Here is a 16,640-nt window from a genome sequence, read left to right as displayed (position 1 = left end):
AGCCGGACTGCGGCAGATGGTGGCCCGTCTGGGGAGCCCCAGGACACTCGGGGGTAAGTGACAAAAAAAAGCTGCCCATTCCTAGATAGGACAGGAGTAAATCTGCTCGTCCCTAAGCAGATAGGGTGAAAGGAAAAATGGCCATTTTGAGAAAATGGAGAAGATTGATACAGTATATTTGTGTCTTGTTTTGTCTTGAAATGTTGTATTGTCTTTGTGATGAAAATATGGAAGGGGTATTAAGTAAATTACTAAGGGAAGAAGGCACTCCAATGGAACCAAGAGCAGTTAGGGCATATGTTGATAAAAGCCCAGGAACTCTAGTCAGAAAGAAAAAGAAAGTTCAGAAGAAGAAGGATTATCAGGAAAAAAGTTGCAGCAAAAGGCTATTACTAAATACTTTTCGTTACCAGAGGGTATGTGAATCGTCGTGGAGGCTGCCATGTGCAGGAGCCAATCACGGCGCAGCAAGGACTTTCCAAGCTGAGGCAGCCGGCTCTTCCACTGCCGCGAGCCCAAATCCAAACCTGACCCAGAGGCACAGTCTCGCAGGCTCTTGCTCCCTGTGCCCAGTGGTAGTTTGAGTCCGGAACACTCCCCGGACTCTCCCGGGGCCATCTGGGGATGCCCGGGACACTGCAGGCGGAAGACGGCCTGCGTCCCTGAAGTTTGATCATTTCCAAGGCCAGTAACTACAATGGTTCTCCCACACCTGGAGGCTAATGAGTAATGAGCGCCACTAAGGCCTATTTCAAATGTAAAAAACCTTGAGATAATGTACTAAATTGTTCAGAAGGTTGTTTTCTTAGTGGAATACTACAGGATTTTCTTCAGCATCATTGCCAGAGTTCCTTCCTTCATCCCAGTGCCGGTGAGGACGAAAGTGGAAGAATTTCCAGTGTTGCTGAGAGCTGGACGAAACTTCAGATCAAGCTAGCTGCCTACAAAACTTACCTGGACTATGATTTACCTGGACTGTGAGTTAATCTATTGAGACACTGCTTTACCTGGACTCAGACAACAAACTGTAATCTACAACAAATTCTAACTCGGTATCTTTGCTAACGGTGTCATTGCTGGTATAATTTTTCCAAGGGCTTCTTGCATGGAGCCATCAATTGGCTTGGTATTGTGGCATTCTGTATTCTCCCCTTCTGCTTGTAGCAGATTATTTATGGTGTTTGTGTAAAAAACATATGGTCATTATTTAAATTAAACAAAAGGGGGAAATGATAGGGTCTGTAAACAAGTCAGGATGGCGCCTGGCATTTTGCCAGAGGGAGTGGTTTGTGAAGTAACACCAGCGAACCATTAAGTGTGGAGATTCCTTATTGGTTGGCTGCTGTATCTAGTTTATGTTAATTAAGATAAGCTGTGTGGAATGTATATATACCCCTCCTGTCCTACAATAAACGGCTCCCACTCCTGCTGTATCAAGGTACACAAGTTGTTCGTCACCCCCCGGTTATTTTGCTGCAGCTGGACTGTGGCAGTCAAGTGCCCCGGAGTTCAATTCCAGATAATAATAAAAAACAGAGCCATAACCCATTCCCAGGCTAACCAGTGTATTGTATTACTCCAGCCACAGGAATCAGTTCATGTATAGACTTGAGATCTACACAGATCCAACCAGAGTGAACCTCAGGAATTTTTCTAGAGGTTCAGGATACAGACTTGTCCTCTTTTGTGTTTGATGGTGGCACCAAATGGTACATATTAGTGACAACTGACACATTTTGTGATGACATACATAGTCCAAAGGCAAATGCTTTTAATAAAAGACGGTTAAGAAAAAGTCAAAGAGTAGAAGCATAGACTCTACTTGGTTGCATTTTTACTCCATCTGGAGTCCTACCATCAGGTTGTCATCTTCCCATGGTGTCCTGGAATGAGCTGACCCCCTTCACACTGGCAAAGAACCAAACCAATCAGATCGAGATCCAACAAGGCGGCGGGTTCGAGGAGATCAAGTCTCTGACCTCTTCAGCTGTGCGGGCATAGGGAATCGTAAACAGTCTAAACGCTGTTTGCTCAGGATCACTAGGCAATGCCGAGCTGACGTGGATCTGGGGTGAACAGTCTGGGCCTCTCAGAACACACACTGAGCCCGGATCGGCTGAATTCAAGCTCCCGTTGGCCTGCTTCCCGCAGACAAACAGCTGTGACTCAGCACTAATCCATCCGGCTGAAACAACTGGTCAGCCCTTCTGTTCCTACGGAGGTAAATGCCAACCGAGCCTTCATAGGTAGTGGCCACAGTTTTCAAACGGGGCTTCGGAGGGACAGTAAGGACCCACCCGTTGCATTGGTCACCCGGCAAAGGGAAACGAACTGTCGCCATTTGCAAGAGATACCACCATGGCAGAGAACTGACGTCACCAGCCTGCGGTGGAGGAGATAACTTCATTGAAACCTGTGGCTACAGGTGTGTAATTCCCTAGCCTTCCCTCTCCACACATTGGGGAAACCTTAAGGGCCCCTCCCAGCTCTCCCGTGAGCGCTATAGCCAGACTGAGGGAATCAGAAGTGGTGCGGGACCCGCTACGCGGAACTCCCAACTACCGCTCCGCTCCCACCAGTGATGACAACTGAGGTCTCTTGCACCAGCTACCGGGGGTGTGGCTACCGGAGGGCAAGTAAAATTCGCTGAGGATTCTCAGCCCCAAGCTCCACAAACTTAGGGTCTGAGGGAATGGCAAACAGGGAGAGTGTGCCCAGTCGTTCATGAAAAAAGGGCTCCTGGGAGCAGCAGATCTGGCGTGTAGCCAGTATTGTGGTGAGCGTCACCGGTGAGAGGGGCCTGGCTAGAGGAAAAGTGGGGAAGTGACTAGACACAAGAGGAGGCCCTAGGCACTCAGGATTGGAGACTCGCCCAGTCTGGGAGGAGAAACTGCTGCACAGTGATTGGTTCCCACATATTGACAGGAGAAGCTTGGCCTGGTGGGCACAGCTCCACCTACTGGAAGAGAAGTTAATCAAACTCTAAGACTGCATTTATTGGTTTTTTTTGTTTGTTTGTTTTGTTTTGTTTTGTTTTCTTTTTTTTTGGATTTGGGGGTTTTTTTCATTATCATTTTTATTTCTTGTTGTTTTTTAAATTTTTAAAAAATTTTTTTATTTTTTTCTTCTAATTTTAATTTTAATATATTTTTATTTTTATTATTTTTAAAATTTTTTCTTCCTTTTTATTTCCTATTTTTTTCTTCTTTTGTCTTTTCATTTCTTTTCAATTTTCTTACTCCCCCTTCCTTGAATTCTACCTGCTTACTCTCATTTTCTTTAGTGACTTCTTCCCTTCCCTTCTAATACCTTTCCTCCCAAGCACCAAATAAATCTATAGGAGTAAACAGTAACTCATCAGTCAAACAGAACAAGAAGTAACATGAGCAGCATGAAAAAGCAAGGAAGAAAAGGAGTACAAACAATGCAGGACAGCCTAAATATTCAGGAGGACCTAGAGTCATCAGAAAAATGGTCACATAAAGAACTCAAGGAACACCTTAGACAGATGGAATGGAAACTTAAAGAGGATATGAGACAGCAAATTCAAACAGTGAAAGAACACATTGAAAACGAATTACATAAACAGATAAAAGAAGAAGTTAAGCATCTTTATCAGGAGATAGAGATTATTAAAAAAATCAAACAATAATTCTAGAAATGAAGGAAACGATAAACCAAATTAAAAACTCAAGTGAGAGTATCACTAACAGAGTGGAGCAAGTAGAAGCCAGAACGTCAGATAATGAAGACAAAATATATCATCTTGAAAAGAGTCTAGCCAACTCAGAAAGGCTGGTAAAAAATCACGAGAAAAACATCCAAGAGTTATGGGAAAACATAAAAAAACCAAACTTACAAGTCATCGGGATAGAAGAAGGTACAGAGATTCAACCCAAGGGAATGAGTGACCTGCTGAATGAAATAATTACAGAAAACTTTCCAGAAATAAAAAAGGAAACAGAATTACAAATTGTAGATGCATACAGGACACCGAGCACACAAAATCACAGTAGACCAACGCCAAGACACATTGTTATGAAGATATCCAATATACAGAAGAAAGAGAAAATATTAAAAGCTACAAGAGAAAGGAGACAGATTACATTCAGGGGTAAACCAATACGGTTAACAACGGATTTTTCATCACAGACACTGAAAGCAAGAAGGTCATGGAACAATGTATTTCAAACACTGAAAGACAATGGATGCCAACCAAGAATTCTGTATCCAGCAAAATTAAGCTTCAGGTATGACAACGAAATAAAAATCTTTCATGATAAACAAAAGTTAAAAGAATTTGCAGCCAGAAAACCAGCATTGCAAAGCATCTTGAGCAAAACACTACACAAGGAAGAAATCAAAAACAATAACCAAAACCATCAGTGGGAAGTGCCTCGGTAAAGACAGAGGGCGAGGGGAAAGATAATCATGGAGAAACAAACTAAATTTTAAAAAAAAGGATAAATAATCAAACATGGCTGGAAGTACAAACCATATATCAATAGTAACTCTAAATGTTAATGGCCTAAACTCTCCAATAAAGCGACATAGGCTGGTATCATGGATTAAAAAAACAAATCCAACAATATGCTGCCTCCAGGAGACACATCTCATTGGAAAAGACATACACAGGCTAAAGGTGAAAGGATGGGAAAAAATACCACACACATGGTCCTCGTAAGCAAGCAGGGGTGGCCATCCTCATATCGAATAAAATCGACTTCAAGACTAAGTTAATCAAAAGGGATAAGGAAGGACATTATATACTGTTAAAAGGAACCATTCACCAACAAGACATAACAATTATCAATATTTATGCACCAAATAATGGTGCTGCGACATTCATAAAACAAATTCTCCTCAAGTTCAAGAATCAAATAGACCACAACACAATAATTATGGGTGACTTCAACACACCTCTCTCACCATTGGACAGATCCTCCAAACAAAAGTTGAATAAAGAAACTATAGAACTCAATACCACAATCAATAACTTAGACTTAACTGACATATATAGAATATATCAACCATCATCAAATGGCTATACTTTTTTCTCAGCAGCACATGGATCCTTCTCAAAAATAGACCATATATTATGCCATAGGGCAACCCTCAGTAAATATAAAGGGGTGGAGATAATACCATGCATTTTATCTGATCATAATGGAATGAAACTGGAAATCAATGATAAAAGAAGGAAGGAAAAATCCTACATCACATGGAAAATGAACAATATGTTACTGAATGATCGATGGGTTACAGAACATAAAGGAGGAAATCAAAAAATTCTTAGAGATAAATGAAAATACAGACACAACATATCAGAATCTATAGGATACAATGAAAGCAGTTTTAAGAGGGAAATTCATCGCCTGGAGGTCATTCCTCAAAAAAAGAAAAACCAACAAATAAATGAGTTCACACTTCATCTAAAAGCCCTAGGAAAGGAAGAGCAAAACAATAGCAAATGTAGCAGAGGCAAGAAATAATTAAAATCAGAGCGGAAATCAATGAAATTGAAACAAAAGAAACTATTGAAAAAATTAACAAAACTAAAAGATGGTTCTTCGAAAAAATAAATAAGATGGACAGACCTTTAGCCATGCTAATGAAGAGAAGAAGAGAGAGAACTCAAATTACTAACATACGGGATGAAAAAGACAATATCACAACAGATGCTACAGAAATACAGAAGACAATTAGAAATTAGTTTGAAAACCTATATTCCAATAAAATAGACGATAGTGAAGACATCGATAAATTTCTTAAGTCATATGATTTGCCCAGACTGAGTCAGGAGGATACACACAATTTGAACAGACCAATATCAATGGATGAAATTGAAGAAGTCATCAAAAGACTACCAACCAAGAAAAGCCCAGGACCGGATGGGTATACAGTGGAGTTTTACAAAACCTTTAAAGAAGAATTAATACCAATACTTTTCAAGTTATTTCAGGAAATAGAAAAAGAGGGAGCTCTTCCAAATTCATTCTATGAGGCCAACATCACCCTGATTCCGAAACCAAAGACACCTCAAAGAAAGAAAACTACAGACCAATATCTCTAATGAACCTAGATGCAAAAATCCTCAATAAAATTCTGGCGAATCGAATACAAAAACACATAAAAAATTGTGCACCATGATCAAGTAGGATTCATCCTTGGGATGCAAGGATGGTTCAATATATGGAAATCAATAAATGTTATTCACCACATCAATAGACTTAAAGATAAGAACCATATGATCATCTCAATAGATGCAGAGAAAGCATTCGACAAAGTACAGCATCCCTTTATGTTCAAAACATTAGAAAAACTAGGGATAACAGGAACTTACCTTGACATTGTAAAAGCTATCTATGCTAAGCCTCAGGCTAGCATCATTCTGAATGGACAAAAGTTGAAGGCATTCCCTCTAAAATCTGGAACAAGACAGGGATGCCCTCTATCACCACTTCTATTCAATATAGTTCTCGAAACACTGGCCAGAGCAATTAGACAGACGAAAGAAATTAAAGGCATAAAAATAGGAAAAGAAGAACTTAAATTATCACTATTTGCAGATGACATGATTCTATACCTAGAAGACCCAAAAGGGTCTACAAAGAAACTACTAGAACTAATAAATGAATTCAGCAAAGTGGCAGGATATAAAATCAACACGCATAAATCAAAGGCATTTCTGTATATCAGCGACAAAAATTCTGAAACGGAAATGAGGAAAAACACTCCATTCACAATATCCTCAAAAAAAATAAAATACTTGGGAATCAACCTAACAAAAGAGGTGAAAGATTTATACAATGAAAACTACAGAACCCTAAAGAGAGAAGTAGAAGAAGATCTTAGAAGATGGAAAAATATACCCTGTTCATGGATAGGCAGAACTAACATCATCAAAATGGCGATATTACCAAAAGTTCTCTATAGGTTTAATGCAATGCCAATCAAAATCCCAATGGCATTTCTTGTAGAAATAGATAAAGCAATCATGAAATTCATATGGAAAAATAAAAGACCCAGAATAGCAAAAGCAATTCTAAGCAGGAAGTGTGAATCAGGCGGTATAGCGATACCAGATTTCAAACTATATTACAGAGCAATAGTGACAAAAACAGCATGGTACTGGTACCAAAACAGGCGGGTGGACCAATGGTATAGAATAGAGGACACAGAGACTAATCCACAACGTTACAACTATCTTATATTTGATAAAGGGGCTAAAAGCATGCAATGGAGGAAGGATAGCATCTTCAACAAATGGTGTTGGGAAAACTGGAAATCCATATGCAACAAAATGAAAACTGATTCCCTTTCTCTCGCCATGCACAAAAGTTAACTCAAAATGGATCAAGGAGCTTGATATCAAATCAGAGACTCTGCGTCTGATAGAAGAAAGAGTTGGCTCCGATCTACATATTGTGGGGTCCAGCTCCAAATTCCTTAATAGGACACCCATAGCACAAGAGTTAATAACAAGAATCAACAAATGGGACTTACTTAAACTAAAAAGTTTTTTCTCAGCAAGAGAAACAATAAGAGAGGTAAATAGGGAGCCTACATCCTGGGAACAAATTTTTACTCCTCACACTTCAGATAGAGCCCTAATATCCAGAGTATACAAAGAACTCAAAGAATTAGACAATAAGATAACAAATAACCCAATCAACAAATGGGCCAAGGACCTGAACAGACACTTCTCAGAGGAGGATATACAATCAATCAACAAGTACATGAAAAAATGCTCACCATCTCTAGCAGTCAGAGAAATGCAAACCAAAACCACCCTAAGATACTATCTCACTCCAGTAAGATTGGCAGCCACTATGAAGTCAAACAACAACAAGTGCTGGCGAGGATGTGGAGAAAAGGGTACACTTGTACATTGCTGGTGGGACTGCAAATTGGTGCGGCCAATTTGGAAAGCAGTATGGAGATTCCTGGAAAAGCTGGGAATGGAACCACCATTTAACCCAGCTATTTCCCTTCTCGGACTATTCCCTGAAGACCTTAAAAGAGCATACTACAGGGATACTGCCACATCGATGTTCATAGCAGCACAATTCACAATAGCTAGACTGTGGAACCAACCCAGATGCCCTTCAATAGATGAATGGATAAAAAAATGTGGCATCTCTACAAAATGGAGTACTCTGCAGCAATAAATAATGACAAAATCATAGAATTTGCAGGGAAATGGATGGCACTAGAGCAGATTATGCTTAGTGAAGCTAGCCAATCCCTAAAAAACAAATACCAAATGACTTCTTTGATATAATGAGAGCATCTATGAACAGAGCAGGGAGGAAGAGCAGGAAGAAAAGATTAACATTAAACAGAGACATGAGGTGGGAGGGAAAGGGAGAGAAAAGGGAAATTGCATGGAAATGAAGGGAGACCCTCATTGCTATACAAAATTACATATAAGAGGTTGTGAGAGGAATGAGAAAATAAACAAGGAGAGAAATGAATTACAGTAGATGGGGTAGAGAGAGAAGATGTGAGGGAAGGGGAGGGGGGATAGTAGGGGATAGGAAAGGTAGCAGAATACAACAGTTACTAATAGGGCATTATGTAAAATTGTGGATGTGTAACTGACGTAATTCTGCAATCTGCATTTGGGGTAAAAATTGGGAGTTCATAACCCACTTCCATGTAATGTATGAAATATGATATGTCAAGAGCTTTGTAATGTTGTGAACAACCAATAAAAAACAGACTGTCTTGTATATAAAAAAAAAAAGAAAAAAGTCAAGCTTGTTCTTTGGAGATGGGTGAAGAAAGGTATAGTATATCAGTCAAGAGAGGCTAGGCTATGCTTCAGTAACAACTACAAAATATCAGGAGCTTGGAGCAATATGTATTCATTTCCTGCTCAAGTAACATATCCATTACTTTGTTACAAGCTGTCTTTGTTGGAGCCTCAGCTAATGGAGTAGCCTCTTTCTGAAACATTACCAGTTATCAGGCAGAGGTATGAAAAGGCATGGAGGTCTACATAGTAATTCCTAATGTTTCTACTCAGAAATGACTTGTGGCCTCCACACATTTTATTGGCCAGTAAGTCATATGGCCACAACTGCCCCCACCCCACCAAATATGAGAGAATACAATTCTTCTGCTGGAAGAATCACCAAATATGTATGAATATATATAAAGGACTCAAAAAACTTAACACCAAAGAAACAAATAACCTAATCAATAAATGGGCAAAAGAACTAAACAGACATTTCTCAAAAGAAGAAAGACAAATGGCTAATAAATATTAGAAAAAATGTTCAATATCCCTGGCAATCTGGGAAATGCCAATAAAAAAATAAATTCATTTGGATTTTTATCTCACTCCAATTAGAATCGCAATCATCAAGAATACAAAAATAGTTGGGCATGGTGGCACATGTCTGTAATCCCAGTGGCTCAGGAGGCTGAGGCAGGAGAATCACGAGTTCAAAGCCAGCCTCACCAATTTAGTGAGGCCTTAAGCAACTCAGTGAGACCCTGTCTCTAATTAAAATACAAAAAGGGTTGTGGTTATATGGCTCAGTGATTAAGTGCCCCTGAGTTCAATCCCTGGTACCAAAAAGAAAAAAAAACAAATAATAATTAATACTGGAGAAGATGTGGGGGAAAAGATAAGCTCATACATTGTTGGTGGAACTGCAAACTAGAACAGCCACTTTGTAAAGCAGTATGGAGATTACTCAGAATACTAGGAGTAAAACCACCATATGACTCAGCTATTCCCACTCCTTGGTATTTACCCAAAAGAACCAAAGTCAGCATACTATAGTGATACAGGAACATCAATATTTATAGCAGAGCAATTCACAATAGCTAAATCATGGAACCAGCCCAGGTACCCTTCAACAAGTGAATGGATTAAGAAAACATGGTATATGTATTCAATGGAGTTTTATTCAGCCATGAAGAAGAATGAAATTATGGCATTTGCTGGTAAATGGATGGACCTAGAGAACACCATGCTAAGTGAAATAAGCCAAACTCAGAAAGTCAAGGGTCAAATATTTTCTTTCATTTGTGGAACCTAGAGCAAAGTAGAGGGAAAAGTGGGAGGGGGGAATACCACAAAAACAGAGGAAAAATCAGTGGAGTAGAGAAAGGAGATTGGAGGTGAGAAAAGAGAAAGGGAAAAGGAAGAAAATGAGGAATAAAATTGAGAAAATTACCCTTTATACATATAAGAACATACCACAGTGAGTTTCACCTTTATGTGTATCTATAAAGTATGAATTTTAAAAAATCAATAAACAAATAGAATGAAGACCAGCAGTGTGGAGGAAGGAGAATATGGGGAGGGAAGAGCAGAGGGAAAGAGAAAATTATGCACTGGGGACTGAAATTAAGCAATGTATGACTACTCCATGTGCTTGTATGAATATGACAAAATGGACCCCACTATTATGAATAACTATAATACCCTAATAAACACACTTGAAAATATCTATGAATAGTAATCTCTGTCAGAAAATGTATCATCTCAAATATAAAACCTAAAGAAATAGATGTCTATAATTTAAAAGGGGGTTGGCACACATAAGAAGAAAGAGATAATCTGAATAGGCCTATAATTATTAAATTATTAAATAAATTGAATTGATAATTAATAAACTTCCAAAATACAGAGCATCAGGTCTAAATGAGTTTACTGAACAATTCAACCAAAAATTATTTATATTCTCTTTAGAGTTCAGAAGCAGAGGGAGGGAATACTTCCTAATTTATTCTATGTGGCCAACATCACCATAAAAACAAGTCCAAACAAAGACATTCTTAAAAATATCACAACATCTGTTATGAACATAGGTGCAACAGTCCTCAATACATTATTAATAAATTTCATCAAATATATATAAAATATGTCCCATGACCAAGTGGGATTTATCTCAGGCATACAGGGGTGGTTTGACATTCAAAAATCAATTAATCCCAGTGGCTCGGGCAGCTGAGGCAGGAGGATCATAAGTTCAAAGCCAGCCTCAGCAAAAGCAAGGCACTAAGCAACTCTGTGAGACCCTGTCTCTAAATAAAATACAAAATAGGGATGGGGATGTGGCTCAATGGTCAAATGCTCCTGATTTCAATACCCAGTAACAACAACAACAACAACAACAATAACAAAAAACCCAATTAATGTAATTTATTACAATAGGCTAAAATAAGAAAAAACACATGATTCATGGATGCATAAGAAGCTTTTGACAAAATTCAACACCCATTTGTGATAAAAAAAAAACCTCCTCAGTAAACTAGGAGAACTTCCTCAACTTGGTAAAGAATATCTACAAAAATCCTACAGTGAACATTATTCTTCATAGTAAGAAACTAGAAGCTTTCCTATTAGGACAATAAAGGCAAGAATGTTTCCTCTTATTACTGTTTTTAACATTGTACTAGAAATTTCAGCTAATTCAATAAGACAAGAAAAGGAAATAAGAGGGTATGGAAGAAGTTAAATGGTCTTTGTGCAGAGGTAACATGGTTGTTAATGTAGACAAGATGTAGAAAGTTAAAAATAATCAATAAAAACCCTCTTGAAACTAATAAGCGATTATAGGAAATTTGCAGTATACATGTTAATATACAAAATCAATTGATATCCTATATACTGGCAATGAATAATTAGAGTTTGAAACTAAAAACAAAATCATTTATGCAAGCTTTCCTAAAAAATGAAATACTTAGACATATATCTAGCAAATTACATATGAGGATCTATACATATAAGGAAAACAACAGAGTTTTGATGAACAAAATCAAAGAACTACTAAATAAATGAGGAGATATTCTTTGTTTATAGCTAGGAAGACTCAATATTGTTAAGACATCCATTCTTCACAATTTTATCTACAAATTCAACACAATCATAAAATCTCAGTAAGGGATTTTTTTTGGCCATCAACAAACTGATTCTCATGTTTAGGCAGAGATGTAAAAGACCAGAAGGACCAACACTATGTGGAAGGGGAAAAGCAAAGTTGGAAGAATGGCACTACCCAACCTCAAGACTTACTATAAAAACTAAATAGTCAAGATAGTTTAGTATTGGTGAAAGGAAAATGGGCCAATGAAACAGAACAGAGGACCTAGAAATAGACTCACATAAATTTGGTCAATTAATCTTCAACAAAAGAGCAAAGACAGTTGGCTCAATAAACAGTATGAGACCATCTCCATATGCCACAGACTGGGAAAAAATTTGCAAAAGACACATCTGATAAAGGACTGTTATCCAACATATATGAAGAACTCTTAAATCTTATCAGGAAGTAAACAAAAGGCTAATTAAAAATGACAGTTTGTTTCATCTATGACTTCCCCAGTCCACTCTTGGGTTATTTTAAAGAAAAACTCAACTATCTTATAATTTAGTTGATAAATACTTCAGTAGAATACCTAAAATATATGGACTACTTGACCCTTTTCTATAAACACAACCACAATAACTATTACAACTAACAAAATTAATTTATTAATATTATCAATTATTCAATAATTGTTCACATTTAAAAAAAGTATTTGACCAAGTTGCAATTTCAAACAATATCTACATGTTTAAATGTGTTCAAGAAAACATGTCCTTTTTGTTGGGCCTGGTGGCACATGCCTGCAATCCCAGTGACTTGGGAGACTGAGGCAGGAGGATGGCAAGTTCAAGGACAGCCTGGCAATCTTAATGAGACCCTGCCTCAAAATTAAAAAAAATATAAATGTCTGGGGATATAGCTCAGTGCCTCTGGGTTCAATCCTCAGTACCAAAAGATTGAGGGAGCGTGGTATATCCTTTGCCCTAAATTATTTCCACACAGGGTTTTCTGACTGCATCCCTGGAGTGTCATCTAACCTGTTCTTCCATTCCCAGCATTTCCTGTATACTAAATAGTTTGATCTAGAGTCTTGCCAAATTTTAGGTTTGATACCTGGGCAAACATATTTAAAAGATAGTGCTATGTTCTTTCTCTTGTATTCAATCAGAAGTCATGAGATATCTGCTATCCCTTTTTCAATGTTAAAATCAATCAGTGAGTTTAATTCTTATCAACCCAAACCATTCAGAATTATAGTTTGTCAACAGTCTTTCACCTAATGTTTTTAGGAAATGCAAACTTTTAAGGAATTATATTATTATTGACCCTTTTCTATAAACACAACTTCTATAGTTCTATTTCTATATATTTGAGAGTCTGTTATCTCCAATTTTGCCATCTTTATATAAGAATTTTAAAAATTCCTAGTCAAATTAATTGTTCAAATTTAAATTTCTTTATTCATAAGACTGACCATAAATATTCAGAGACTTGTTAGATATTTGTAATTCTCATTTTATGTATTGACTATTCACGTTATTTACCCATTGCTACTGATCTGCAAGATTATTTTTGTTAGGAGCTATTTTAAAAATTATTTATTTATTTGTTTTTTTGGGAGTGAACCAGGGATTGAACTCTGGGACTCTCAATCACTGAGCCACATCCCCAGCCCTATTTTGTATTTTATTTAGACACAGGGTTTCACAGAGTTGCTTAGTGCCTTGCTTTTATTGAGGCTGGCTTTGAATTCCATATCCTCCTGCCTCAGCCTCCTGAACCACTGGGATTATAGGGATGCGCCATAGTATCAGACTCTAAGAGCTATTTTTTTTTTTAAATTAGCAGGCGTCAATTACTTCTAAAATACTGTAATTTTTTGCCTCATATTCTTCAATCCAGTCTTTGGCAGATATCACATGCCTTCAGAATATATTTGATTCACTCCCATAATAATTAATGCAGTTCCAAATTCCATCTCAAACTGGGCACAGTGGTACATATATGTAGCCCCAGCTACTTAGGAGACTGAGGTAGGAGAAGCCCTTGAGCCCAAGGAGTTTGAGATCATCCTTTAAATATAAATAAACCCTCATTTCCAAAATATAAAAATAAAATAAAATTAAAAAATCCATTTCAAGCACTACTCTCTTCCTCTAGATAGATCCCCACACCCAGGGAGATTTCATTAGGATTGGTTGCCAGTGATAGGAGCAGGAGCTATTTTTTTCTGCCTTGTGGGTCCAGGCAACATTCACCTTCTCTTGGATTTTGTTTCAGTTTTACTTTATCATGTTTTATTTTTGAAATTAAACAATTTGCTGAATGTCATATGGCTGGTAAGGTAGACTCAGGATCTGAACTTGGGCTGTTTGGCTTCAGAATCTGGGTTCTTAACCACTCTCTTCTCAACTGTCCTCAGATATATGCAGGCACATGCAGCAGCATATAATATTAGCTAATGTGCTTTTACTTGTATCCAATTAACCCACTACGTTATATCCTTTGACCTCCAAAATATGAACCAAACAATGCTCTAAGTTGCATGTATGGTAAAGAATGATGGACAATGAGGTTCAGGTGTAGAAGGAGTGTGGGCAATAGAGGTTAAAGATAGAGAAGATTGTTTTTTAGATAAAAAAAAAAAGCAGGGGCAGAGGTTTGGGAAGAACTTGGGTGAGTCTTTCCCTCTTTCCAATTCCCCCCAAAACAACTAGATACTAAGTTAGAGTAGTGGATGACAACTTAAAAGTGACCTATCCAGGCTCTAGCTCAGTGGCAGAGCGCTTGCCTAGCATGTGTGATGCACTGGGTTCAATCTCAGTACCACATAAAAATAAACAAATAAAATAAAGGCATTCTGTCCATCTACAACTACAAAAAAACTTTTAAAAAGTGACCTATCCATTTCCATTTCCTCCTCCCTCTCTTCCTCCCTTCCTTTTGTGCTGGGAATAGAACTCAGAGTCTAGTGCTAGGTAAGCCTTGCTACTGAGCTACACACCCAGCCGTATCCTTTTATATAGTGAGAACACTATCCTTCTACTAAATAATTAATCTTCTACCGAAGTCTGATGATTGTTATGTAGCTTCATTTTTTTTGTTTAGCAAAACAACATTTTCTGTTTAGAAAAATCTAGTAATCTTTATAGTTTTAAAAATTGAAGATTAAAAAATAGTAAAATGTTCTGAGTGTGTGTGCGTGTGTGTGCACACACACATTTTCTGGTATTGGGGATTGAATCTAGCGGCTTTCTAGTACCGAGCTTCATCCCCAGCCCCTTTTATTTTTTTATTTCCAGACAGCGTCTCACTAACTTGCCCAGGCTGGCTTCCAGCTTGTGATCCTCCTGCTTCAGCTTCCTGAGTGGAAGGAATAACAGACATGCCCTGTCACACCTGGCTTATGTGTCCTATATTTTTATATTTAATCGAAACTGCCTGTCTCTCCTTTTATTTTTGCCTTCTATGACTCAGTCTCTACAAAGTGACGATCTTTAAAGTTTATTATATTATGCTACTTTCCTGCTTAAAATCTTTGTGGCATCTCACTAGAATAAGACCTCAATTCCACGGCTTACGAAGTCCTACAAATTATTTTATTAATCCCCCTACCACTCACTCCAGTCTCATTGGTCTCTTTTTTTCTTGGATCTCACTTACCTCCTTAGGCTTCACACTTCCTCTGCTTTTGTTTGGAATGTGCAATTCTGTTGAGATTCTGATTCCTAGCTCAGCTTAAATGTTGCCTCTTCAGAAAGGCTTTCCCTAATCACCTAGTTCTTCTCTAGCACACAACCTTGTCTTAATTCTATGCACAGAAAATGCTCCTGATATTTTCTTGTTTATTTATTGTCAACCTCCATTAGTTGCACGTCAAAAGCAGAGACCTTTGTCTTGCTCAGTGGTCTAGCACTGGAATAGTGCCTGGCTAATAGAGACTAAAGTATTTGTTGCATAAATTTAATTCTTTATTTCATTGAAGCCTTATTTTGTTGTGTGGGCTAAGACAGAAATCTATTTTTATTTTTCTCAGACAGTAACCTACTTTCCTAATTCCATTTATTGGAATAAAAATTATCCATCCTTTACCACTAACTTGAGATGCCACCTCTATCAGGAATTTATATATTGATATATACTTGGGTATGACTTAGGTTTTTCCAGTCTATTCTGCTGACAGTCAATCTTATGCCAGTTTACTGTTTTCAGTGTGGGTGTTTTAAATTTCAATATCCAACTACAATGCCTCCTACATTTATCTCTTTTATCCCTCACCCATTTTCCATTTTCCAGATTTTCTTTAGTCGTCTCATATTTATTCCTCTTTATCTTCTGTGGTTTTGATTCTCACTGCATTGCATTTATAGCTTGTGAAGAATTATCTTTAATATATTCTTGCCAACAGTGGATTCAATTTTTTCCTATTTCTCTTTAATCTTACTGCATAGTATCAATGGAAAAATTCTTTGTTAATTAGTTTCACCAATGGTTTCTTCTAGCTTTTCCTTTTTATATTGAAATCTTTGACTAATTTGAAATTTATTTTGGTGTGAGAGACGGTTATACTTTTACCCCCCAAAAAGCTAGCCAATTACTGCATCATCTGCTTCTCCCCCAGGATTCTGAAATAGCCTTTTCTACATTGAATTTATATATACACACATAAACTTACATGCATAATGACATGTTTCCAATTATTTTTCTTTAAATGTGTATGTTTCGACTCCATTTTATTTGTCTATTCTTTTATCATACATTGAATTACTGAAACTTAACAAGTTTTAATACTAGGCAAAGAAATTTCCC

Source organism: Spermophilus citellus (genome assembly GCF_964194105.1).
Source record: "Spermophilus citellus genome assembly, chromosome: 1".
In the NCBI taxonomy this organism is placed as follows: domain Eukaryota; kingdom Metazoa; phylum Chordata; class Mammalia; order Rodentia; family Sciuridae; genus Spermophilus; species Spermophilus citellus.
This window is presented reverse-complemented; position numbering follows the sequence as displayed.